The following is a 26,229-nucleotide window of genomic DNA, read 5'->3' on the forward strand; positions in this document are numbered from 1 at the left end:
AATGTTCACATGGAAAAAAGGAATTAGACAATTGTATTCAAAACAAGTAAGGAATGAGATTGGGAAAGGAGTGGGAATATATATATATACACACACACACACACATACATATATATATTAATATTATAGGGTTTCCCTGGCAACTCAGTAGTAAAGGATCCACCCATAATGCAGGAAACGTGGGTTCAATCTCTGGTTTGGGAAGATCCCCTGGGGAAGGGAATGGCAACCCACTCTAGCATTCATGCCTGGGAGATCCCATGGACAGAGGAGTCTGGCAAGCTATGGTTCATGAGGTTTCAAAAGAGTCGGACACGACTGAGCAAGTAAACAATAACAATGTGTTTGTGTGTTTATTTATAAATTCAGTATTATAATAGCTCTGACTGGCTCCTAATGACTTCACAGGAATTGCCAGAGCCACTAGCTAATGGATCCAGCCATTGTTCCCAGAGGCCCCTGCCAGGTTGTCACGGTAACAGTCTGGAACAGAAAGGACAAAGCTAAACAAAGCTGAGCAACCAACAGCAATAAGGACTACATAAGTATTCATATGCTATCTTCACATCACTAGTTAGTTAGCAAAACAAGTATGATAGAAAACTATGGTATTTCAGAGTATTATTATAACTCATAATTATGAACTATAGGTTAAAATATGAATCAATATGGAAAAAGAAGGTAGCATAAGTGGAAGAACATAGGTAGGTTCAATAGGTACATTGTTTCACAGAGAAACATTTTAAACATGAGGTCTATAGGGAAGAAGTGAATAAAAAGAAACTTTGGTAAAGATACAGAATAATCTACTTTCTTTCCTGTTATACAGATGAGAACATGACATCCAAGGGTCAGCTGATGAGCCCAGGGCCCCACACTGAGTTAGTGCTGCGAACATGGGCTCAGGTGCCTGCAGGACTCATGCAGGTAACTATCTGTGGTTGTAGAAGCGCAGGTAGGGCTAAAGCAAGGATGAGAATTAGTGCCAGCCCAAAGGAGGCCGCAAGTTGCTCATCTCCATCAATTCTGCCAACAGAGAATGCAGATCTACTCTTGCCAACATTTCTTCTTTCAGGAAAAGGCAGATGCTTATAAAAAATATTTTGACTGCAAATGTTGGTTAACTAGGACATGTGTTCATATACTACGTACATGAGCAAACAGAAGGTACCCATGGGATGGACCAGTCTCATCGCCACTGATTGCCATCTATGGGAAGCTAAGACAACTGATCCTTGGCAAAGCTTTCTCCAGTTTTATTCCATTTGTCCCTAATCCCAAATCTCAGCCATATACTTATTATAAAATTACAATCTTTTTAAGAAAGGAAGGAGCATTTGTAAGGTACCAGACAAGAAACTGAGATGAGAAAACAGAGCAAAGTAAGAAAATATAATTGGAAACAAGAAGAAGATTCTGGCCTTCAAGAAGCTTAGAATCTAGTGAAGTAAGAAGAATCATGCAAATGATACTATAATAATTATTATTACAGGAAAATTAAATTGGGAGACGCTGCAGGAAACTGCTACAGTAGCTGATTCAATCTAGTTGGGTGAAGGAGGAGGATATCACTAAAGGAAAAGAAATGGGATTCAATAGGGGGAGAAGGGAGAGCATCGAGGCTCTCATGCCAGCAGAGCAAAACCACTGGAGAGTGCCCAAGCTTGGTACATTGAAGGAGAGGAAGGAAACTGGTGTAGTGGAAAAACAGGGTACGTGAAGGCGTGGTGACAGTGTTTGCCAAGACCAATGTGAACCTTATTCTGTGAAAGAGGGGACTGGTACATGCTTGTGCGGGGGTAACATGATTCTGCTACTGTTTTAGAATATCTTGTCTGTCATATAACAGATGGACTGGAACCATGAGAAGCTGACAGAAGAAGGACTGGTTAGTTAGCTATTTTAGTTGCTGAAGCAGTGAACTAGAGTAGAAACAGTGAGAGTAGAACAAACAGGATGGATACAAGAGTCATTATAGGGGTGACATTTATGGAGTTTTGCCACTGAAATGAACACCTTGGACAAGGCTGCATGGTGACTTGGAGATTTCAGGTTCAAAGCTCTTGGAGGAAATGGTGCCCTTGGTGATACAGGAAGCAGAAGTGGGAAGATGATGAATCTCACATTAGGAGGCCGATTTTGCCTGTTTGTGGGGAGGAGAGGCTGGGAGCACAGGGTCCAGTAGGATATGAAAACGGATCCTTTTGAATTTGAAAGGCAAATCAGAAGTAGAGATTCTGATCTCTAGCAGAGTAGGGGTTAGTAAAGTTGAAATAGTGGGAGTGATGGAGGTAGTTCAGAAAGAAGGGGCTGAGTGTCAAGAAGAAAGGGATCTGACTGTAGACTCTTGGAAAATAGGTGCATTTTAAAGGTATGAGGATGAAGAGTAACTAAATAAGGAAAAAGGAATCCAAAACAATTAACAACTAGCTTCCGTTTATCAAGTGTGTTGTTTGTGCCAGACTTTGGACAAAGCCTTCATGTAAATATTTTATTTAAGCCTCATATTAACCTTGTGAAGCAGCTGAAGCTCAGGGAGGTTAAGAAATTGAAATAAGAATATAAATAACCAGGTTCACAGAACACATCCAAATGGCTAATAAACATTTGAAAAGATGCTCAACTTTTGTGGTAGTTGAAGAAATGCAACAGATTTGTAAAAATGTTAAGGGCTATAATACTTCTGGGAAGGGCTACTCAAATACTACTGGTGGAAATGTGAAATGGTGTTGTTTTTGAGAAGGCCATCTGGCAATGTCTATTAAAATTAATGTACACATTAAATACAAATTAAATATACACATGTCTTTTGATCCAGCCATCCTCAACTGGGAATTTATCCCATAATATGAAATCACCAGCCCAGAGTGGAAAATGTCTGAAAACAAGTTGGAATATCCATCAATAGAGGAATGGCTGAAATTTTTATGGTACTTTCATAATATTTAAAAGAATAAGTTAGTTCTACACCAGCTCATTTGTAGGGATTTCCACAATGAACTGTTAAGTGAGTAAGGCAAGAAGCAGAGATTATAAAATATGATCCCACTTCTACAAAACAAAATAAAAAATACACATCTGTGTAAATGTCACATGTGTTTGTATGGTTTGTTCACCCAGGGTTATAGTTAATCACTTGAAGGGATAAAAGGAAATATACTCAATAATACCAAATAAATGATCTCAGAAACTGAAGGAGCTGAGACTAAGAAAAAGCCTTTGGATTTGGCAATGAGGAGGCCACATGTGGCCTTTAAAAGATAGGTTGCAGCTGACGACTTGAGGAAGAGTCATATTCCAGGAGGCAAAGAGCAAGGACATGGTGAAGAAGCAGTACCGTGACTACTGACAATGCTCTGGAGGTAGCAGGGCAATGAGCAGGCTGTGGGCTTTGCAGGGAAAGAAGAGCTAAGGCTGAGTTTTCTTATATTTGGTAGGTTTGTGCTTCCCTTGTGGCTCAGCTGGTAAAGAATCCGCCTGCAATGCGGGAGACCTGGGCTTGATCCCTGAGTTGGGAAGATCCCCTGGGGAAGGGAATGGCTACCCACTCCTGTATTCTGGCCTGGAAAATTCCAAGCATTGTATAGTTCACGGGGTGACAAAGAGTCGGACACGACTGAGTGACTTTCATCTCACTTCACTTCACTTGGTATGCATGGGTTTTATGTTGGTGGCTGTTTGAGTTTTTACATTTTTCTGTCTTTTTGAGTTTAAGACCAACAATATCATATCTGTGAGTTAAGATGAAAGATGGATGCAAGAGCAGGGCCGGGTCCTAGAACAGATGGCAGGGACAGCAGAAAAGCTGCTTATGGTCCTCTCTCTCACTTGGATCTTTATTTTGCTAATGTTCCAAAAAGAGAAATTGCTCCTTCAAGAGATACATTTTAAGATTCCTGAATGGAAAAAAAAAATTGTAGCTGCTGATCCAAGCAAGCCAATCACTATCCCCACTAACCTTCACTCAATGATGAAATTCTTAAATAACGGTGGTGACCTTTCTGAAAGTTAGGACACCAAAGCAAATCCCAAGTCACTGAGTAAAAGAAACCCCGGGGCGCAAACATCATCTGTGGACAATCTAAGTTGTTGACCATCACCCCGCTGCTTGCTCTTATTCTGCGTGTCTCTTATTCTCAAGCCCCGTTATGGCTTGCTCATCCATCTCATGCCTCCTTTTCACAGGTCTAGTTCCTTCTCTGTGGCATTCTCACCAGCACCCATTGGCAGGTCCGCCAGTTATCTGTTCCCTTGTTCTAGTCAAGTGAAAGGATGGTGAAAATGACTCGGATCCTCTCCTTGTATTTTCCTCCCTTAGCTCTTAAAACAGGAATAGCTTCCAGGAAACCACTTTGGAGAAATTACATGCCCTCTCTCCCACTGAAGGAGTGACTCAGCAGGCCAGTGAGATGGGCGACTGGTCACTGCTCTTGCCCAGTTGGCTACCATCTTGCTAGGTACCTCACCTCCAAAGTTGTTCTCCTTTCTCCTCCTGTTGCCGTGGGCAAAGTCAGCACACCAGGGCATGATTTTCCCACTCCACAAGCAAGGCCTTCGTTCTCCAGTCTCTTTAGAGACTAGCTAGCTGGGGTGGGGACAGAAAGTCAATTCAAGCAACAGGAACAGGTTTGTTAAAATGCAGACTCTAGTAGGTCGAGGTGGGGCCCAAACTCCTGTATTTCTAACAAACTCTCAAGTGATACCAATGGCATGGACCACACTTTGGGCAGAAGGGATTAGAACAGTGGTTTCCCAACTTAGCTGCGCTTCGGAATCACCTGGGGACCTTTTAAAAATCCCTAAACCTAGGCCACATTCTGGACCAATCAAATCATAGTCTCTGGCAATGGGACACAGTAAACACTATTTTTGAAACTTCCCATGTGATTCCTAGTGAACAGCCAAGTTTGGGATTGCTGTTTTGAAATGATGAGCTCCTTTGCAAGGGCTAACTATGAATAACAAATATCCAAGGCTCTAGGAAATGAAAAGCTGAGGCTTAAGCTAAATTCTCTAAGTAAATAAAAAAGAGAAAAGGGTCAATAGTGTTCACCATTGTCACCATGCTTTGGCTGAGCACCATGTTCAGTTTAGGGGGTGACATTTCTAGATAGATACTGATATGGACTGTGCCCAGAGAACAGTGAGTGAATTGTATTTAAAGGCTGTAACAGTTGTCTTCACATAACCCAAGGTCTGTCACACACACACACACACACACACACACACACAAAACTCTACTATTCCTTCCTTTTTCAGTTGAAAGTGGCCTTGACCCTTGCACTAGTCTCTCTTTAAGTTTTCTCCCTCATTTAAGCATACTCCACCTGTCTTGGTCTGTTTCTAGCAGCAAAAGGGCTGGATCTCAAACTCAGTCTTAATACATGTGCTTTGTCTTATCTCTGCAATGACTTCTTTCTATTTTATAGGTAAGTATATGAAATATACATAAAACATCAGCATGGGTGTGACTGGTTAAAGACAGTATTGACTGACTTGCACGCGTGATAATGAAGACAGCTGAGGAAGCACACATTTTTGTCCAGACAACCATAAAATGCATACATTTTTGGCAATGTCGACTCCTACAGGGGAATCTGACTTAAAGAGGCCAAAACACATGAAAATACTGTGGTCCTTAAAATCACTTCCTTGGGATCTATTCCAACATTTAACAGTAGCTACAAAATGGTAATCTCATATTGTTGAATTAGGAAGCATTCACAATCTGTTCATGCTTTGTTTATTCTGTGTTTAAGATTTAATGAAGATTTGTTGCTGGGAGCCAGAGACAAGAAAACTTAAATGCTCTCTGCCTGAGAGATTTTAAATGACCCTAACTACCTTGTTCTGTGAGTAGCTGTGTCCCTAGATAATGATTCTTGAGAAATAGTTTCAAAATTGGAAGTTAGAAACATCAGAAGAAAGGGTGCAAATAAATTAGGATTGATTTACTGGTCTACACACACACACACATGCATGCACATACTCACATGTGTGCACACACACATGAATGTACACACAAGCACATTCATGCGCACACACACACACAAACACACACACACACAATTATACATTACTTTTCTGCCTTTGCCTCAGAGACAACGGTGTTAGAAAAATAGCCAAAATGCAAACCCAGGTTAACATTTGCTTTAGGTTCTTAATTTATCACTTTCAGCCACTTGCAATATCACAACTATAGACTCACTGATTATTTAAGTAGGTGGTATACGACGGGTTTAGGGGTCAGATTATAGATGAATGGGTCAAAAACTTGAATTCAAAGTCTTATCCCTGCCATTTCATAGCTATGTGAACTGGGGGAAATGGCCTGACTTCTCTGGGCCTCAGCTCCTTTATGAGTAAAATGAGGATAATAATACACTGCAGGATTGTGAAAGGGTTAAGTGAGGTCATATATGAAACATACAAAACAATGACTGAAATATGAAAGGTACTCGGTAACTGGTAGCCAGGTACATCTTCGTCATGTTAGTTCCATAATGAGAACTTTTACTACAGAAAATAAAGCCTTAAAGTAAATGTAAATTGTACCCAACAACACACAGGACTGACCCCACCTAAAACTCACATTCTAAAAGGTAATTTATTCAATTCTAGTCACAGATATACACTAGTCACAGTCTTTATCATTCCCACATAACTCCATGAACTTGACCTGTGGCTGGAATTCTTGGAATCTTCCTTTTACCCACGGAAGCTGCTTGGTGGTTACATCTCAAAGGCTGAATGTAAACCTCACTCTTCTTCCTCCATCCCATCTCTCTCTCCTCTTCCATTTTTCTTCCCTGCCCATCCTCACGGCTCTTTCATATCCTCCCCCTTCTGCATCCTTGCCAGGTATTTTTAGTTTTGTTCTAAATCAGATAGCTATGGAAGAGCTAAGATTAAGTTCTAGCAGATTTAAAGCTTGGTTCTGTCTAAGCAGGAGTCCCTGCCTAGTGGCTTTATCACTTTAATGCCACTGATGAATTAGAGGCCCGCAGGAAAGTCCAGAAAATTCTCTCCCTAGAGGAGGGAGCAAACTCGATCCACTCAAAGTCTTTGAGTTAAGATGTCCACATCTTTACAGTGAGGATTGCAATGTCTGCTTTCATTGTCTCATCTCAGAGTTTATGCCAGGATAGACTGCAATAATAAATAGGATGAAAGGACTTAAGTCTAATGTCAAATGCCATTGTGTTCCTTAGGCCTCTTAATTAACCAGCAATAAGAGCGACTTAGCAGCAAGAGTGAAATGCACAGAAAGAGTACCACACCTCTGGTCAGTCATTGGAAATTCCACCCTGGGGACTGACCATGAAGATGCTTAGAGTCAGCCTTAAATTCAGATTAGAACTGAGGAAGAGATGGAGGGAACTGAGATTTGGTACAGAACTTCAGAGGTCAGAGTCCAGGTATTGATACATCATGATGTTATTCTATTTAGGATTTCTCAATTCATAGTATAATGTGAACACACATGCACACATACACACACATTTTCATTTCATTTTGCATTGTTTAGTTTTTAATAACAGTCCTGTGGTCCACAGCCAAGAAAGATGGGTGAAGGCACTGGAAACAGGGTTGGGGAACATCAACTTTTGCTTAGAAGCCTAGGCTCCAGGGCACCTCTGCAACTGTTTGAACCCAGATTCCAGTATTTACCATCTGTGTCACACTGAGCATATTATTGAATGTTTTGTGCCTCAGTTCCTTCATCAGTAAAATAGCAGGGATAATAAGTTTGTGTAAAGCTTAAAGGAGAAAATTCCCATACATTGTTCAACACATTCCTGGCATTTAATGCATTCCATATTTATTCTTTATTATCATAATTATTATAATAGTATGGCTATCCAATATCTTTCCTCCACTCTTTTTATACAGGTTCCTCACTTAATTGGGGATGACAGTGTCCCAAGCTTGAAAACTACATTTTCCAGTTTCCTGTATAGGTAAGATTTACAATATAACCAAATTCTGTCCAACAGGATATAGGTAAAAAAGTTTGGGCATGTTTTTAAGAAAGTTCTCTAAAAGTGCGTGTTATTCAGCTAGCAAATTACTTGTATCTTCTCTCTTCTTCCTGCTCTAAATTTGTATGTAATAGCTGGAGCTGTGGCATTTATCTTAAGACCATGAGGCAAACAAGAAAGTGGAAAGGATAGGAGATTAAGAATATGGAAGACTAAAATATCAATAGTATCATGGAGCTACCATGCCATTCCTGAACTATCCCTTTGTAAAATTCTCTTGCCTGAAAGAAAAAAAAACCTCACACCTCGTTTAAGCTACTGTGTTTGATATTATCATTGCACCAATAATGGGTCTAGTTCAATGCCAGACACGTGAGAAATCTAAAGCTCTGTTAATGTTATGTTCTTTCCTGGAGTAGGGAATTTCTTCTTTCACAAGACTCTTATCTAGGGATGGGATATGTACTATTCTCACTGCCAATTTTTTTGCACCTTAGCCTTGAAAAAGCACCTGATTTCCTCATGACAAAATATGAGAGGAGGATGCAATCCAAAGTAAATAAATTAACTAAAATTTGAAGTAATAAAAAGCTAACAATTTTTGCAAGAAAATAAAAAGTAATTTATAATGACACAATCTAGGTCAGGGAATGTCAATGGAGGAAACAAGAATAGGACAAAGGAAGTATGAGAAAGAAGGGGACTGATGTGAAGAAAGAAGAGATGAAGGGACTGTACACAGTACACAGTTAAGCAAGAATTGCTCACAAATATGTCATTTTGAACAAAATGATAATGCCTCCCCTTGACATTTAGTTCACAAACTAACTCAAGATTTAAGTTGCTATCTGCTCTGTTGATCAATCAACAAACATGTATTCTGTGGAGATGGAAAATGACAGAAGTCCTGAGTAGGTCAGATTGGTTGAGGAAGGACAAAGCTAGAATCTGTGGAGATGGTGATGCATGATTGAATTTTAGGTAATTTGGGGGGTAAAGACAAAAGTACTTACTCATATACTTGGCGTAAAGTATGAGGGAAAGAGAGGAGCCAAGGCTCTTGGCTTAAACAATTGAATAGATAATTGGACAGTTTACCGAGATGAAGGAGGAATGTTAGGAGAACATGGAGAAATCGCTCGCTCTCTCTCTCTCTCTCTGCCATTTTAAATTTGAAATACCGATTAAAGAGCCAGGTGGTGCTAAAGAACCTGCCTGCCAATGCAGGAGACATAAGAGATGCAGGTTCAATCTCTGGATCGGGAAGATCCCTGGAGTAGGAAATGGCAACCCACTCCAGTATTCTTGCCTAGAGAATCCCATGGACAGAGGAGCCTGGTGGGTTACAGTCCATAGGGTCACAAAGAGTCAGACACGACTGAGGGACTTAGCACTCAGACACATAAAAGAGCCAGGTGAAGAGGCTGAGCAGGCAGTTTGACATGTAAGTCCTGGAGTTCAGGGGAGAAGTCTAGACAGGACACAGATATCTGAGACAGGATTTCAAGCTATGAGCTGGGAGAGATGACCAGCAGACAGACAGGCATTCCGACACTCAGATATCTGGCAGAAGAGAAGAAGAAATTAGGAAAAGATACTGAGGAAGAGCAGCCAGTGAGCAGGAAGAAACCAAACAAGTGTGATGTCCTGGATGAGAAAGCGGTCACCCATGGTGCATGCTGCTGGGAGACCAAGTAAGATGAGACTGGAAACATGATTCCTGGCCTTTGCAAGCTACAGTCATGTGTTACTTAATCAAAATGTTTCCAGTGGGATCATGAGGGTGAAATCTTGGTTGCAGCAGAGAGATTTCTCTTGAGAAGTTTCTCATTTCTCTCCCAAAGAGAAACCGGGAGATCAGGTAGTGGAGACAAGAGTCGAGATAATGGTTTCAGTTTTGTGGTGAAAGAGAACAAAAAGACAGGGGGTGGGGTGCCAGCTTCTGTGGGGTCACTGGTTTTTCTTGTTGCTTCCGTTTTTTATTTTGTCTATATCCCAAAGGGAATGACCTTGTAATAAGGGAAGACATTGATGTTTTCATAAGGTAAGTGGATCATTCCAGTAGTGAAGACGCTGAGAAGGCAAAAAAGGGCAGAGTTAGGGCCGAGGTGGAGGTTCAGTCATTCAGAGAAGAAGGAGTAAGACTGTCACCTGAAAGATGGGGGAAAAACTCGATTAGGAAAGCCCCATCAGCCTCTCTACCAGAGTAGACGGCCTGTACGAAATGAGTAGGCAAAAACATGAATTAGGTCTATTCACTATAGCAGGATTATATTTTCCAAAAATGCTTGGAAGCTCGGGGTCAGTTGTTGCTGGTCATAACCAGTCTTAGTTATTAATCTGTCTTAGTTTGGATTTCTCCAGAGGCAAGATATTGAGATAAAGATTCCAAGGCAAATCATTTATTTTCAAAGTGATCCCAGGCAAGAACAGTGAGGAAACAGGAAGGTGAGACAGACAGGAAGGCTACTACCTGAATGGCGTCATCCAGCAAGTTATCACGGTGGGCAGCTGAGGCGGGATCCAACTGGGGAACTCTGGGAGACGGGGTAGGACATGCCTCAGAGTCACACACACCACCCCCCTCCCCCACTCACCCCCGTTCAGGGTTTGGGACTTGAACTGTTTATCCACCCACTTCTGTCATTTCCTGCTTCTTGCTCCAAGGGCCCCCTAATTCCCTGGCAAATCCAATCTGCACTGTGCATGGGCAGAGTTTGCAGGAAAAGCCGTCAGGCAAAGAGATGCAGGTGTTGAGAGCTGGAGGTGCAGCTGATGGACCAAGGGGATGTCGATGGGATCCTGATGTGTGCTAAGTTGCTTCAGTCATGCCCTACTCTTTGCTACCCTATGGCCTATAGCCTGCCAGGCTCTCTGTCCATGGGATTCTCCAGGTAAGGGGTAAGGGTAATGGAGTGGGTTGCCATGCCCTCCTCCAGGGGATCTTCCGGACCTAGGGATTGGACCCACGTCTCTTATGTCTCCTGCATTGGCAAGCAGGTTATTTACCATTAGTGTCACCCAGGAAGCCCCTGATAGGATCTGTTAAATTAGCCAAGGGTCATAGTTATATTTTGGTTTGTTTTGCTACTTGGAAGGAAATAAAGGAGTCCAATGGTCTCTCTTCTGGTATTTGTCAAAGAGCTCAAAACAGTATGAGTGACCACTCGCTAAGATTCCTCTCTCTGCCCTTACTTTCACTCTGGGGGTTTGGAACCAGAGTAAGAAGTTAACAACCCACTTCTCATACATTATCTCATTTAATCTTGACACAATGCCTGCATCAAGGGTATCACTGGCTTCATTTCATAGGATAAGAAACCAAGTGTTAAGAGCTTCTTCAAGACTTGCTCAAAATCACATCAGTTGGGTATATCAGGGCTCTCAGACTCCAAAGCCTAACTCTCAACTTGTTAGAGAAAAAACAAAAAACTGGATCCGGTTTTATCATTTACCTGATCCCCTCCTGTCAGGAAAAAGTGATGAGAACTTATTCTTCTCTTTGAAGGACAATTTGTTTGGAGAAAATACAAGACAATATTTCTGGTTTTACTCAGCTATTGTATTTCCTTAATTTGTGGGCAGACTTTTCCAAGAGGAAAAATTATATAAAATAAATGTTTGAAGGCATCTCACAGTGTGACTGAGTCATTAAAAAGAAGAGTCATTAATAATGCATTGACTTTGATTATACTTCTTTCAGTCACTGGGAGCTGTCAATGGAGAATTACTACTCTCTTCTGACAAAGTCAAAGTCATGTAGGGGTCTCTAAGATGCATGTGATTGTTCTAGCATTGTAAAAATGGGAAATTGTTCTCTCGTGGAAAATGCATTCCAAGGCCATGGGGCATCGTTAACATTCTGGAAGGGTCGGACACGACTGAGGTGACTTAGCAGTGGTCTAATGTTGGGATGGAGTGGGAAGTGAGCGAGAGAGAATGGAATTTAAAATAAATGAGAAACATCCAGCCGGTAAAAGATGGTTTGGTGAGCACCACCCCTGCCCTCCCTTTGTCAATGCAGCAGAATTCTTTCACCAAATCATTCCAGTATGCTCTTCTATGCTAGTAAATTCTCTATTGATCTTTGTGGGCTGCTTAATTATAAAGAAAGTTGGAATGTAAATGCAGACAGCTTTTAGATCTTAGGATGCACACCGTTTTCCTGTCTGAAAATACAAACCCACTGTAACAATTGGATTCTGAAATTGACTCAAGTCTTCCGGGCTCAGAGCCAAAGTCCATATGCGTGAAAGGAAGAATGCTCAGCACTTATTTGGGTGAGTGTATCAACAGGCAGTAACTCTCCCAGCACCCTCTGTGATAGAATTTACAGACCACTTAGAAGGGCAAAAAGAAACAATCTGCAATAAACATTTAAAGTGATAGGGAACCCTCAATATTTAGAGGCAGGAGGGATGAGAGCAGAATTCTTCTCATGTGCAAGGCGTTCAGCACTTGAAACCCCTGTATGTCTGACCATGGAGTTCTCGGTGCCTCTAGGAATCCCGGAAAATCAAGGCTAAACATTTTATGAGGCTGAGAAAGATCTTCACCCCAACTGAGGCTCCCTTCATTCTGGTCAGAGAGCTGCTGTTGTCCTCTGTAAGCTTTCAGCAGTAAAGCAGCACTTTTTTTTTTTTTTAAATTCAGCTCTGCAGGGGTAAACTGTGCCAGGACCTCAAATTCATTAAAATTTCATTAACATCCACTTACGGAGTTGCCATTTATGTGCCGCGTAGCATTTTCTGATAACACTGCGGAGAGAGATAAATGAGGTTTTCCTCTTTGGGATCAGACATAACCACATCCCTTTCCAGGCTGGGCAGTCACAGTCTACTTAGGCCAGGTTCCGACCCTACAAACGTCCCAAGTATGAGGGTCCCTGGGGCTCTGCTCAGTGATGAGTCAGGTGAATTCTTATGGACTGCCACTACTTTGGCTGTGAAAGGGGGCATGGCTGTTCAGCATCTGCTCTTCTGTTTGTTGTATTTTTCAACTTTTAATATAGAATATTTCCAATATACACAATATCAAAATTTCATTTACGCTTCTAGCAACTTTCCTTTTGCCTGCATTTCTGAACCAATTGTCAGGTGTTATATTAGGTCACTGATATATACCCCAAATACAAGTTTCTAAATGAAAGAGGCTCTCATTTTTGTGGGTAAAGAAGGGACATAAGTATAATAACTAGAGCACTATTACTACACATTTAAATAATTAATAATTCCTCACAATCATTAACCGCCCTGTTGGTGTTCAATTTCAAATTGTCCCATAAATTCACATTTTTAAAGATTTTAAGTCTATATGAAACAATATCCAAATCTGAATTTTGATTGGAAGTGGTCAGTAGGTCTCTTTTATTTGTTCTTGATTATAAGTAATATAATGTAATTAAAATTATGAAAAAATAATCAAATAGAGAAGTATGGGGAATAATTCTATTCACTATGTTTGTTGTATGAAGCAGAATAAACTATGGTATTTTGTCGTATTTGATTAAGATGGGATATCTTTTAAGTCTTATTATTTCTATAGATTCTTTCTCTCTCATTCTCTCTCTCCCTCCCTCCCTCCTCTAATTTGCATGTTGAAAAGTTGGATCATTTGGTCTGTGATTTTCCAATATGAATTTCATTGGATCCACAGCATAATTTAACATATTCCTCTCTTCTCTGTATTTCCTATAAATGGGTAGTTATATCTAGAGAACTGATCGAATTTGATTCATTTTTTTTAGGGGGATGGGGCTTCCCTTGTGGCTCAGATGGTAAAGAATCTGCCTGCAATGAAGGAAGACCCAGGTTCAATCCCTGGATCAGGAGGATCCCTTGGAGACGGGAATGGCAACCCACTTCAGTATTCTTGCCTGGAGAATTCTTTAGACAGAGGAGCCTGGTGGGCTACAGTCCATAAGGTTGCAAAGAGTCCGGCACAACTGAGCAATTAGCACTTTTAGGGGGATGGGGATGGCTAAACTGCTCTGTAAGTAGTGATGTGGAAGAGTCATATACCGTCTAGGGAGTATAGTGCGTGCGTGTGTGTGTGTGTGTATGTGTGTGTGTGATATTAGAGCCTTGGATAAGTGTTGCCCAGATACTTTAAGTTATTAAGGTTGCAAAACAGTGACTGCCTCATTCTGTCATCTCTCTGTCACTTATTAAAGAAACACTTCTAAAAGGAGAAATGTCCCTCCATTTAAGCTCTGCATCCTAGGTCTAGCACCTGTTTTTCAAAATCCCTATCAACACATCCTCCTTCTCATACCCATCTCAACAGACTGTGCACTTGGGAAAAAAAAAGAAAAGCCTGAAAGATTTTTATTTTCTTTTTCCAACTTTTGTTGGTTTGAAAAGTAGTAGGCATTCAAAAGTTATAAACAGTAATATAATAAGCAGCCTGATGGCTGGGAAACTTCTCCCTGCTTTTTTTATTTGCATTTCCCTGATTCCTAATGAGAGTAAGCGTTTTTTTCATGTGTTTACTGGCCAGGCAGACCTTTCAACTAGTCTGGCTTTCTGTGATTAAAGACCAAGAGTGTCAGATTCCACATGGGCAAGGGAAGGCAGGGGCAGAGGTTACAGCCGGTGCACACAGCTGCACCTTCACTGGAGCCCAGCTTGAGCACTATTAGAAACGAGTGTGTGTCCCACATGAGATTACCATTGGTCAGGCAACGTGACAGGAAAACATGCTGGCAAGGGACTAGACTGGAGGTGCAGAGGTGATGGTGAGAAATCTCAGCATCTGTCAGAGGAGATCTGAGCATCAAAGAAGTCCTGTGTTGCCTAAAGAATTACACCTGAGAAAGTTTGCACGTGTGTGCTGTGTTGGGTGGAAAAAAGCATTAAACAGAACAGGAGGCTTAGAGGGAAGAAAGACGTGGCAGGAAGAACAAAGGCAGGCACAGCCTGGAGACATCCAGTATCTGGGGTATCAAATGCCAGGAGAATCAAGTAGACAATAAAAATGGAAGCAGTGTGCCTCGTACACTACACATGGGGAGGGGTGGGCAGTGTGGCCACCTGGAGAGGTCCCTTCCCATCAGCTCTATCATCAGATTCTTGACTAGTGGGAATGTTGGCCCTGTGTTGCCTTCTCAAGAGAAGTTAGAAATCTAGATTTTACATAGAGTCTCCTGATTTTTAAAAGCAAGCTCTGTTTTTTTTTTTTTTAAACATTATGTCAGCCACACACTAACTACATCGATGGCCTCCAGGTTACTGTCTTTCCATGGGAGGGGTGCCTCTTTCTCGGGGCCAACAAATGTCCTTCAGCCAGGGGCTCGGGTATCTGTTCCCCATTCCGCCGTCTCCACCCGAGACACAATCATACTCGTTGGTTGGCAAGGAATTATTTACATGTCATGTGCTTCAGACACAATAAGGAAAAAAAATTGTTCCACCATAGGCATGACCAAGCAAGCTTCAACCTGTTCAGTGTTTTTGTTTGCTTGTTTAGTTGTTTTTGGTTTGATGATTTTTCCAAATTCAGCAGAGGAGTCCAAAGTGCTGGCGTGTTATGGGTTGGAACATAAGGTCCCTGTAGAAATACTTTATCTTCCAATAGAATATACAGTGTTAAAAAAGGCAACATGTTATAAAATGCAATTCATTCTAAGATGTGGCAGTATACTAAATATAAATCTTTGTATAGCAGCATGTTTCTAAAACACCTAAAGCATTGCATATGAGGAATGAATAAAGACTAAGGATATGTAAGTTACCCATTTTCAAATAACTGAAGGGCTGCCATGTGACAGAGAGTATCAACTTATTCCATGTAACACTTAAGAGTAAGAGTTTGGCAAGAAGTAGCTGAGAGAATTTCCGGGTGGTCCAGTGGCTAAGACTCTGCACTCCCAAGGTGGGGAGCCCAGGCCCGGGTTCAATCCCTGGTCTGGATCCCATGTGTCTCAATTAGGAGTTCCCAAGCTGCAACTAAAGATCAAAGATCCCACCTGCCACAACTAAGAACCCCGCTAAAGACCCCCGCACAGCCAAATGAATAACATAAAAATAAATGAAATTATATGTATGTATATATATATATATATATATATATATATATATATCTATATATACACATAGAAAGAAGTAGCTGAGAAAGAGGCCAGAGCTTGGTTTAATCATAAGGAAGAATTTCATAGCAGTACTTTCTAAAAACAGGAACATATGACCTCAGGAATCAGTGAGTTTCTGGTCCCTAAAGACAGTCAAGTGATGTCTACCATGATGTGCAAGCAGAAAATGGTGGCATGTGCATTCTCATCCCATTAGATATTAATATATAAGTTCCTTTCTAACACTGTCACTCAAGATCCTATACAATTTAAATCCATAAAAAGGGGAAAATAGCCCACTGAAATTTAAAGAGTAGGAAATAAAAAAAAAAAATACAGTTGGATCAAAGCATTCAATCAAGAGAAAAAAATGGTAAAACAATGTAAATTGATAAAAGGCATGCATAAAAATGTTAAGTAACACTCATTATTTCAGTTATTCTGGTTAATATACCTCATAATCATACTATAGGGTTTTATAACTGTAACTAATTATATAGCTAAGATCACTGGGGTTAAGTGATTTGCCTAAGGTCATAAAAGAGTTATTATTTTTATCAGGGAGAGTTTTGACTCTGAGCCAGGTTCCTTTTATTTTGCATTTGAACTGCCACATACTCCAAACCATAATGATAAAAGGTTGACTTTATTAATCAAAAGACATTGCAAAAGTTAATATCAGGTGAATGATGACACAAAGGAGAAGAGTGAGTGGGTAAAATATTTATTAATAATTTATTAAAGTCCCTCTCCACATGGGGTCAGATGCTGTTCCTTTTACACACTATCTCATCTCTTTTACTCTCTTAATTACATGAGGTGGGTATTCACCTCAGCTTGACAGATTAGCGAAATTAATTAGCTTGTTTAAGGCCATGCAATCTGAGAAGACAACAGTTGGAATTTTTTACCTGGATTGTATCAATTAAAATATGCAGAAAATTCAAGGAAAAAAAAAGAACTGTTTAGTTTCAGGAGACCAGGTACTTTATCCAGTGATTACAGGGTGTTTTTTTTTTTTAACCTTCCTGTGATTCTCTTTGCTATTTATTACACAAAATAGCTTTATTTGAATCATAGCAAATTAGTTATTATTAGTAATACAACTGATACTATTTAATTCACAGATGTTCCACTATGCTATTATTTTTTGAAATAAAGGTGATTTATATTTTATAAACAGAAAAAATCAGAAATTAACTTTTGATGTATACCAGGTGTGCTATGCCCTCCACAAAAGTTTTCCCTTTCTCGGCTATGAAACTGTCACGATTGCCTTTAAACTAATAATAATATTTCATTTCCTGTGCACCTGCAGAAAAGAGTCTGAAAAATTCTTTATTTAAAGTGAATTTGAATTTCTTTTTGATTTGCTTAAATAAATATATATCATTAATATCTTATAGGCCTAGGGCAAAATTGAGTTCAGATATGGAAGAGAATACAATTATTTTTTTTAATTGAGTGTTCAGTTAATAGTTTTTTTCCACTTTCAAATACTGTGTACCAAGTCTCTCTTCCATCCATGAATAACATCCGTGTTTTATTGCAGGCCTACTGTGTGTGATGGGTTGTGCTAGGTGATTTAGATATATGAGGAATAATATCTTTACCCCTCATAGGACCACAGCAAAGGTCAACCAGCTGGTATTCTGTTATGCTATCACTGGGAATGTCTTGTTACTTTTCATCTCTCACGTCTCTTGGGTTTAGATGAGTTTTCACGTTGGACACTTTATGGAACAACCATTTAGCTTAGTTTGCCTTGAAATCAGAAATCCTGGAGATGGAAATGAAAAGGCTAGCTGAAGGAATTTGCCAGCATTAGTGACTCCCAGGGAGCTGAATTCACAGCTTAATTTGCAATACAATGCTCACTTATTAATGTGGCCACCTGCAATGTCCTTTCTTTTCCTTTTCTTCTCATCAATTGCCTCTTCACCCTACTGCCATGTCTTCCCAGCAGCATCCCAAACACTGCTCCTAGCCTATTATTCACATTTTCATTTTATTGCAAATTTATGTATCTGCCTCTCCAATTACACTCTGTAGGCATAGCATATTATTTTCTTTAGCATCTGCCCCAGCACCTAGGAATTAAAATGAATGTGTGGCTGAATGAATGGGTACTGCAATATGACTTCAGAGTGTCCAACCTATTCAGATCACAGCCCCCTCCTTTGCACAGGAAGGCTGGAACAAGTTCAGTGTGACAAAAGACCAGATGAGACCTGGATTTGTAACGCTGGCTTGTATCTTGCTGGTACTTTCTCCAATAAATGAACCTGTTGTGATTTCACTGCTTTGAGGCCTCCTTAACAGCCTTTCAATTCCTTCATTTTAATGGCTCAAAGGAAGTTGTTACAATGTTTGCAATGAATGCAAACTATGGATCCATAATCCTGAGTGTCTCATAAAGAACCTCGCTAAACAGTTATTGTACCTATACAACAGCATCTCTTATGAAATCCCAATGAATCAGCTTTAAACAAAACCATTCTCTCCCAAGTCTGTAGTGTGCAATTTTATAAGAAACTCAACAGGCTTTTACACACCCCTCGCTCCAAAACATCCTGCATAGTGGAAGAAAAAACCAGAACACTGAAAATGAGGCTTATAAAGAAAGACTGACATTCTGAGGTAGATAATGCTTCTTTCAGCTAAATAGTAAAAGCTTCTGGTTTAATTTATTCTGTCACATGGGTACTTCTTGTGGGGAGAAAATTATAGCCTCATGGAATCAAAACCAACCGCAAGATTATTTGAAAATATGTCACATATATTTAAAAATAGCACCCTTCCCTCATTTTATATTTAAGCTTATAAACCTGTTTCATATTTGCATTATTTCATCTCATCCTCATAACATTTCCAGGCTGCTGGGTTCTTGTTATTGTCGTCAGCTTACATACTTTGCCTCTAGTTTAAAAATATTTTATACAATCCTCCACGTACCCACAGGAGTGAACTTTTTAGTGTACACATTTGATATCTGTTATCTTTGAGATCAATACTCCTATCTGACAGAAAGGAAAAATGATAAAACCCCGTTTGATCCACATAAGGGGCTTTTCAAGATCTGCCTGACTACCTGTTAGCTGCATCTCTTTCCACTTCCCTTGTTCTTTCTGATTGTTTACTACTGAAGTGGGGACCCCTCCAGCCCGTGTGTGCACTGTGTTCTCACAGCTCCGTTCACACTCTTTCCATTGAGTGAAGTCAAGCTCTGCCCTAAGTTGTTTCTTCGAAGGCTTCCCTGATTCTAACAAGCAAACATAGAAGAGCCTTCCCTTGGGAGATCACTGATCGACTACTTTATCTGACTTTATTACATGTGTTTTCTTACACAGTTATTTCCTTCTAGAATTAAAATTCCTGTAGGTTAGATTCTTAAAACACACACACACACAGACACACATACAAACTTTTAATCACAACTGGAGTAGTACCTGGTGTAGCAAAAACGTCGGCCTAATTTTTCAAAGCCAGTGGGAAAAGAATGATGAAAAGGTGAGGTCAAGTGGTAGATGCATGCCTTGACTACTCAACATCCACTTTTGCAAGAAACTATTCCCCTTCCATTTCATATGCATTCTCATCAAACCATGTGATTTGTCCCTGGGGTGGGCAGGCAGAGAGTCAGGCCTGGTCCATCAAAACACAAGGGTCTTTCTTCCTACTTTCAGTGATTAGTTTGAAAATGGGCCACTGGCCTGTTGGGACCAATCAGAGTCTTCTCGTGGCCTTTAATCAGAAGGATCAGAAAGAGTTTCTCTCTTCTTCCAGGATCTCCAGCTACCAAGATCAAAGAGTCTGGAGCTGCCATGCTGCCCATCATGTGGAGACAGCATGCCTAAAAATTAAGCTGCACTGAGGAAACCAAAGCTGAGACATGGAGAGATTGGTACAGACGTCTTGCTGGGACAACTCATTCTTGACAGCCTTACCAGAATCCCTGAAATTTCAATTGCATGAGCCAATATTGTCCCTTTTTATTTTCTTAAACTACTTTGGGTTGGATATCAGTCACTTGCAATAGAAAACGTTTTGATTAATACAGTGATCATGATAAAAATTAACAGGCAAAAGAGAAAACCAAGCCAGGTCATCCAACTCCATAAAAAGTGTCCTTCCAGCCCCAAACCACTGTCTCTCTACTGAAATAGAGCAAGTTGGGGTGAAAATATTTACAACACAGGATGCTCCTCCTGTTCTTTCATTTCCCTAAAATGAATCTTGAATGAGCTTGCTGAACATTTCAGAGTTCACAGAAATACACACAAAACTGTCTTTTAAAATGGCAAATGTTAACAGCTCCTTAATTATTAAAGTATCATTGAATATTTTATAATAAAGCACATTTAATAAGACAAAATTAATAAGAAAAACACCAATACAGTATACTAACACATATATATGGTATTTAGTTAATCGGTAAAGCTAACCCTGTCTGCGAGACATCAAAAGAGACACAGATAAATAGAACAGTATTATGGACTCTGTGGGAGAGGGCAAGGGTGGGATGATATAGGAGAACGGCACTGAAGCATGTAAATTATCATATGTGAAAGGAATCGCCAGTCCAGGTTCAACACATGATAAAGGGTGCTCAGGGTTGGTGCACCGGGATGACCCGGAGGGATGGGATGGGGAGGGAGGTGGGAGGGGGGTTCTGGAAGGGGAAATCATGTACACCCATGGTGGATTCATGTCAATGTATGGCAAAACAAATACAATATTGTAAAGTGAAAAAATAGATAAATAAACTAATTTAAATTAAAAAAAAAAGAGTACGTACTTTAATTGTTCAAAACTTAAGCAAGAATGAGGAACTGTTTACATGTTGCAAGAGAGGGTGAACAAGAGGAGGAAAAAGAAACCCCAAAACAAGAGTCCCTGCTATTCTCTTGGGTGACGTCCCAGCTCAGCCTTCTGCTTCTTCTGCAGTCCTCACTGTCTATCACTAGTGGAGAGTAAATGGGAATTTATGTCCACCATAAAATGCTGTCCAGTAGGTAGTTTTATAAGATTTATATACATACATTAAGTCACTCTGTCCTTTGCCATGTACCTCCAATAAACCTTGTGGTTCTCCCTCATCATTTCATGCCAAATGAAAAGTGGTAATATTACCAGATTTGCAGTTAATTATCATGAAATATGATGCCTAATGATTTAACATCTTTGTTAAGAAGCCATGGTAACATGCAGCACAATGCTGGAAAACATCATTAAAGCCATCATTTATCCATGACATTTACATCTCGTTCACAGTAAGAAAAAAAAAAAAGTTAATTGACAAAGCACATCTATACAATATTTATTGAGAAAACAGTTCTCTCTCCTTACTGCCAGTTAGTTTGGCATATTAAACCATTATTTATGGGACTAACTTTTGTTATCCTTTTTAATGACCTTGAAAGTGAGTTATGCTTCCTTCCCTTTAAATTGAATGTATGGGAAAATAATCCTCCCTTGACAATGGATCTCAGACTGATAAAGGAGAGTTGCTTTGCATTTCACCTCCTTGATGGGCAAAGAAGTTCCCCAAGAATTCCATGGAACTGTTATGAATGAGAGAAATGTCATACAACTTCTCTTTTGCTAAATAGAAAATGCTTTTAGAGAGGGCTCACTGTAATTGTCTTCTCTCTAATGTGTATCTCCAAGCCATGCTCACCCGCAAAAATATTTCAAGAATATTCTATGATTCTATTTTCAAAAGTCTAATATCAGCACCAGCTTTTGAAAGATGCAAAATAATGTGGATTGACTAGGCCATAGGGATCCAGCTATAAGAAACTCTGACTCAGTTCTGTGTCTCCTCAGTTTGGTGCATTCAATTTAAAGAACTTTATCTGTGTTTCTAGAATGGAACACACTATTTCCTAAACAGTAGACTTACTTCATCCCCCTCCTGTAATATAGCACCCCCTCTTCTCTCCAGCCTACTCAGCCTGCTTTATGTCTTCACAACCCTCACCTCCACTTGATATATTTATAAACATACCTTTGTTCCTCTGAATATTTGCTGTACTCCTCCTCACCCCCAATTAGACTTGACTTGCTTATTAATTGGACTTGTTGGGAAAATGTGAAATTTCCTACATAGAAATAAGGAATGTGTTGGACCTTTTTAAGTGTACTTTGAGATACTTGGGCATAGGACGGAATTACCATGCAAGTATTTAATCAGTATGGTTTGACCCCAGGGTCAAGGGATGTCCTTGAGTCAGGGGCCTGGGTCCCTGCTGTCTGTCCCCCTGGCCCCACCCTCAGAAGCCTTTGGAAACATCCTCCTCCTCTCCTTCATCAGCTTTCACGGATTCCTTGCCTCGATCTCTTATCCCACTCCCTTCACTCTCCACTTTTAAGAAGGTAGCTGAATTTAACCTTTTTTTTTTCAAGCAAGAAATACTCCTTTCTCTTTAAGCAGGTGAAGGAGGTAAAGATGGGATAGGGATTGGGATGAAAACAATGAGATAGTCTTGGTACAGTTCAGTAAATAAGAATTTATGAATATTTTCTTATGAAAGTATTTAGAATTGTCACATACATAATATATGAATAAATGTTCCCCCCAAATAGAAACTTACACCTTAAAACACTTTAAAGTGACTTTTAAAAAACAGTCAAAGAGAACTGACTCTCGTGAGTAGACCAAAACTTCTGATCAGATAAAATTCTCCCAGCCACACATATACAGGAAAATCTTTACTATCAATAATAAAATATGACAGACCACACTATTATTATTTAATCATTACCAAAAATAAATCACAATTTTAAATATGAACATAATAGCTATCATATATTAAACAACAGTCACTTAGAGGTAGATAAATAGATTAGATAGATGGATGGATGGATGGATATAATGCACTGTTGGCCAGTTTTAGAAATGATGAATGGCATGTCATTTATGGAGCTTCCCAAGGTTACACAGCCAATAGTGTAGTTGTTAACCCACTTTCTTGCCACTACCTACAAATTGATACATACAGCCATATCAATACTCCAGAGAGCTAAAATAATTCATTTCCATGTTTCATTCAGTCAGAAAAACTGTTAGGCTAGCTACATATAAATTTTATAGGCAAAGCAGCAATGTTTTCTCAGCAAAATAAAGGGGCAAGAACTATGAAAATACCTAATCAGATAATTTAGCAAAAGAAAAAATTTCACGTCAAACATTAAAATACAGAGGAGGAAAGATAATTTCATCAAAGATTGCAAACATCCTCAAAAGAGAAAAATGGACCTCATCTATTCTCCTTACAGAAGAATGTACATTTGCCTCTGAGGTTTTCTTTGAAATAAATTTTTTTCTTAAAAATCTAACCTGAATCTGATCAATCCTCTAACTATAAAACTACTAATTTAAGGAACATACAATGAACATGGAAACACATTAAATAATACAATTGAGATGTAATCAGCTAAATCTAGATGCAATCCCTAAATCTAGACAGAAGGAACTCTGTAGAACAAACAACCCAATTGCTCAATAAATAAATAGCAATGAATGACAGAGACACAGAGATAGAGAGAGAGAATGAGTTAACAATGTAAAAACAACTACAAAACAATTAGTGAAAACTAAACAATGACTATCTGATGATATCAAGGAAATTAAGTTAATGTTAATTTTGTCATACAATAAAAGTATTATGGTTATGTTTTGAAAGTATTCTATTTGCTAGAAATATATATGGAGATTTTTGCAGATCAAATGACATATCAAAAACTGTTTTAAATAATCCATGGGTTGGGAAAATACAGGAAAGGGTACAGATATAATCATTTAGGATAAGAGATGATAACTCTTGAAGTTATGTGATGGGTACATGGGAGTTTATTATTCTGTTATTTCTACTTTCGTATTGATGTATACTTGGAATTGTCTTTGATAAAACATTAGAAAAAATCACTAGGTTGTATATGGATAAATTAAACAAAGTAATAAAATAATATTTTATTTCAGCTGTTTATTAAGATATAATAGACATACAATGTAAGCTTAAAGAGTCCAGCACAAAGATTTGATACATGTATATATTGTAAAATGATTAGCACAATATGGTTAGTCCAAAACCTCAGTTACATTGTGTGTGAGTGTGCATCTGTATGGCGAGAACTTTTAAAATTTACTATCATAGCAATTTTCATATACAGTACAATATAGTTAACTATAATCACCATACTGTATACTACATCCACAGAACTTATGTATTTTATGACCAGAAGTTTGTGTTCTTTGACCACCTTAACCCATACACTCCCACCCTACCCAGTAATCACCAATCTATTCTTGGTTTCTATGAGTTGATTATGTCCCATAAGTCTTAAAGGTTCTACTCACTCTTTTTTATCCATTTTTTTTTCTTTTTACTTCACTGACTGAATAATTTAGATCTACCATCTAGTTCATTGATTATTTCTTCTGCTTGGTCAAGTCTGCTCCTGAAGCTCTCTACTGAATTCTTCAGTTGAAGCATTGTGTTTTTCAGATGTAGGATTTCCATTTGTGTGATAGGTTTTTTGATAGTTTCCATTTCTGCATTGAACTCATTTTGTTCCTGCACTGTTCTCCTAATTTCTTTTATTTGTCTGTATGTTCATGTAATTAACTGAACTTCTTTAAGAGGATTATTCTGAAACCTTTGTCAATGCATACTTCTCCTGTTCTTTAGAATCAGTTATTGGAACTTTATTAGTTTCCTTTGGTTGTGTCAGTTTTCATTCCAATCCTAAAGAAAGGTAATGCCAAGGAATGTTCAAAATACCATACAACTGCACTCATTTCACATGTTAGCAAGGTTATGCTCAAAATGCTTCAAGCGGCTTCAACAGTATATGAACCAAGAACTTTCAGATATACAAGCTGGGTTTCGAAGAGGTCAAGGAACCAGAGACCACGTTGCTAACATTCTCTGGATCATGGAGAAAGCAAAGAAGTTCCAGAAAAACATCTACTTCTGCTTCATTGACTACACTAAAGCCTTTGACTGTGTGAATCACAACAAACTGTGGAAAATTCTCAAAGAGCTAGGAGTACCAGATCACTTTACCTATCTCCTGAGAAACCTGTATGTGGGTCAAGAAGGAACAGTTAGAACCAGATATGGAACAACTGACTGGTCCAAAATTGGGAAAGGTGTATGATATGGCTGTATATTGTCTCTCTGCTTATCTAACTTCTATGCAGAATACATCATGCGAAATGCTAGGCTGGATGACTCACAGGCTAGAATCAAGACTAATGGGAGAAATATCAACAACCTCAGATACACAGATGATACCACTCTAAGGGGGAGGCTAAGTAAAAACTAAGAAATAATTGCACACCAAGTTATTGAGCTCTCTGGTCTGGACGCCTAAACTATCTTCTGAATTGCACTCTCCTTGTTCTCTCACCTACTCTGTCTACAGTGAATTTTCAGGAGAAATAAAACATAATTCTAAAAAATAAAGCATGTATATATTTTAAGTTATTACACAGAAAAAAAAATAGTACATGACAACAAGGAGCAAAAGGTGTGCCAGAGAAGAAGTAACAGAAGATAGAAGTTTGCCTGAAGAAACAAGAGCACCTTAGAGTCTGTTTGTAAGTTTCTTATCTGATCAAACTAATAGCCTTTCAGCATACTGAGTGATTGGTATAATTCATCTTGCCTTCAGGAAACACACTGATGCTCTTCTTGTAACACACTTATTAACAAAAAGGCAGCATACTTGGTATCAATGAAAATGCTTCTCGCTGAAAGTAACATTCCAAGTCCACTGATTAAAACATCGAGCAACATGTGTTTATTCAAAAAGCAAGGGGTCCTGAGATGAGGTGGCTTTGACACTTTCCATATTTTTTCTCTGCCATCTTCAACCAGTTAGGTTTGTCCTTGGCATCCATCCCATAATATTTGCAAGAGGCTTGCCATATTTTTTGGCATCATAAGAAGATACCATAACAGCTACTGGTAGGAGAGCAACGGTTTTTTTTTTTTTTTTCCTTATGTGATTAATTATACAAAGCAAAAAAACAGAAAAAAAAAAATCCTTTCCTTGAGGTCCCCAGTCTACTTCTCTGATGTTTCATTGGGAAGAACTGGATCAACACTCTGCCCGGAAGCCATTTGCCAATGACATAAATGTGATCTCCCTAACAGGAAGCTAGCTAAT

General features: G+C 39.2%; 1 protein-coding gene and 1 long non-coding RNA gene across 3 annotated transcripts in view; one reads left to right on the forward strand and one right to left on the reverse strand.

Moving 5' to 3' along the window:
- The window catches only part of MACROD2 (mono-ADP ribosylhydrolase 2), a 2,278,672-nt gene that overhangs the window by 864,656 nt on the left and 1,387,787 nt on the right, over nucleotides 1-26,229 (reverse strand). The gene's annotated exons all lie outside the window — the stretch shown is intronic.
- Nucleotides 481-20,073, forward strand: LOC145532123 (uncharacterized). The gene is made up of 6 exons (XR_014073005.1): nucleotides 481-704; nucleotides 830-927; nucleotides 5,760-5,852; nucleotides 7,212-7,418; nucleotides 7,894-7,961; nucleotides 19,837-20,073. It is a non-coding gene; the product is annotated as an uncharacterized LOC145532123 (long non-coding RNA).

This window comes from Giraffa tippelskirchi, chromosome 13 (genome assembly GCF_054371585.1).
Source record: "Giraffa tippelskirchi isolate mGirTip1 chromosome 13, T2T-mGirTip1v1.2.pri, whole genome shotgun sequence".
NCBI lineage: Eukaryota > Metazoa > Chordata > Mammalia > Artiodactyla > Giraffidae > Giraffa > Giraffa tippelskirchi.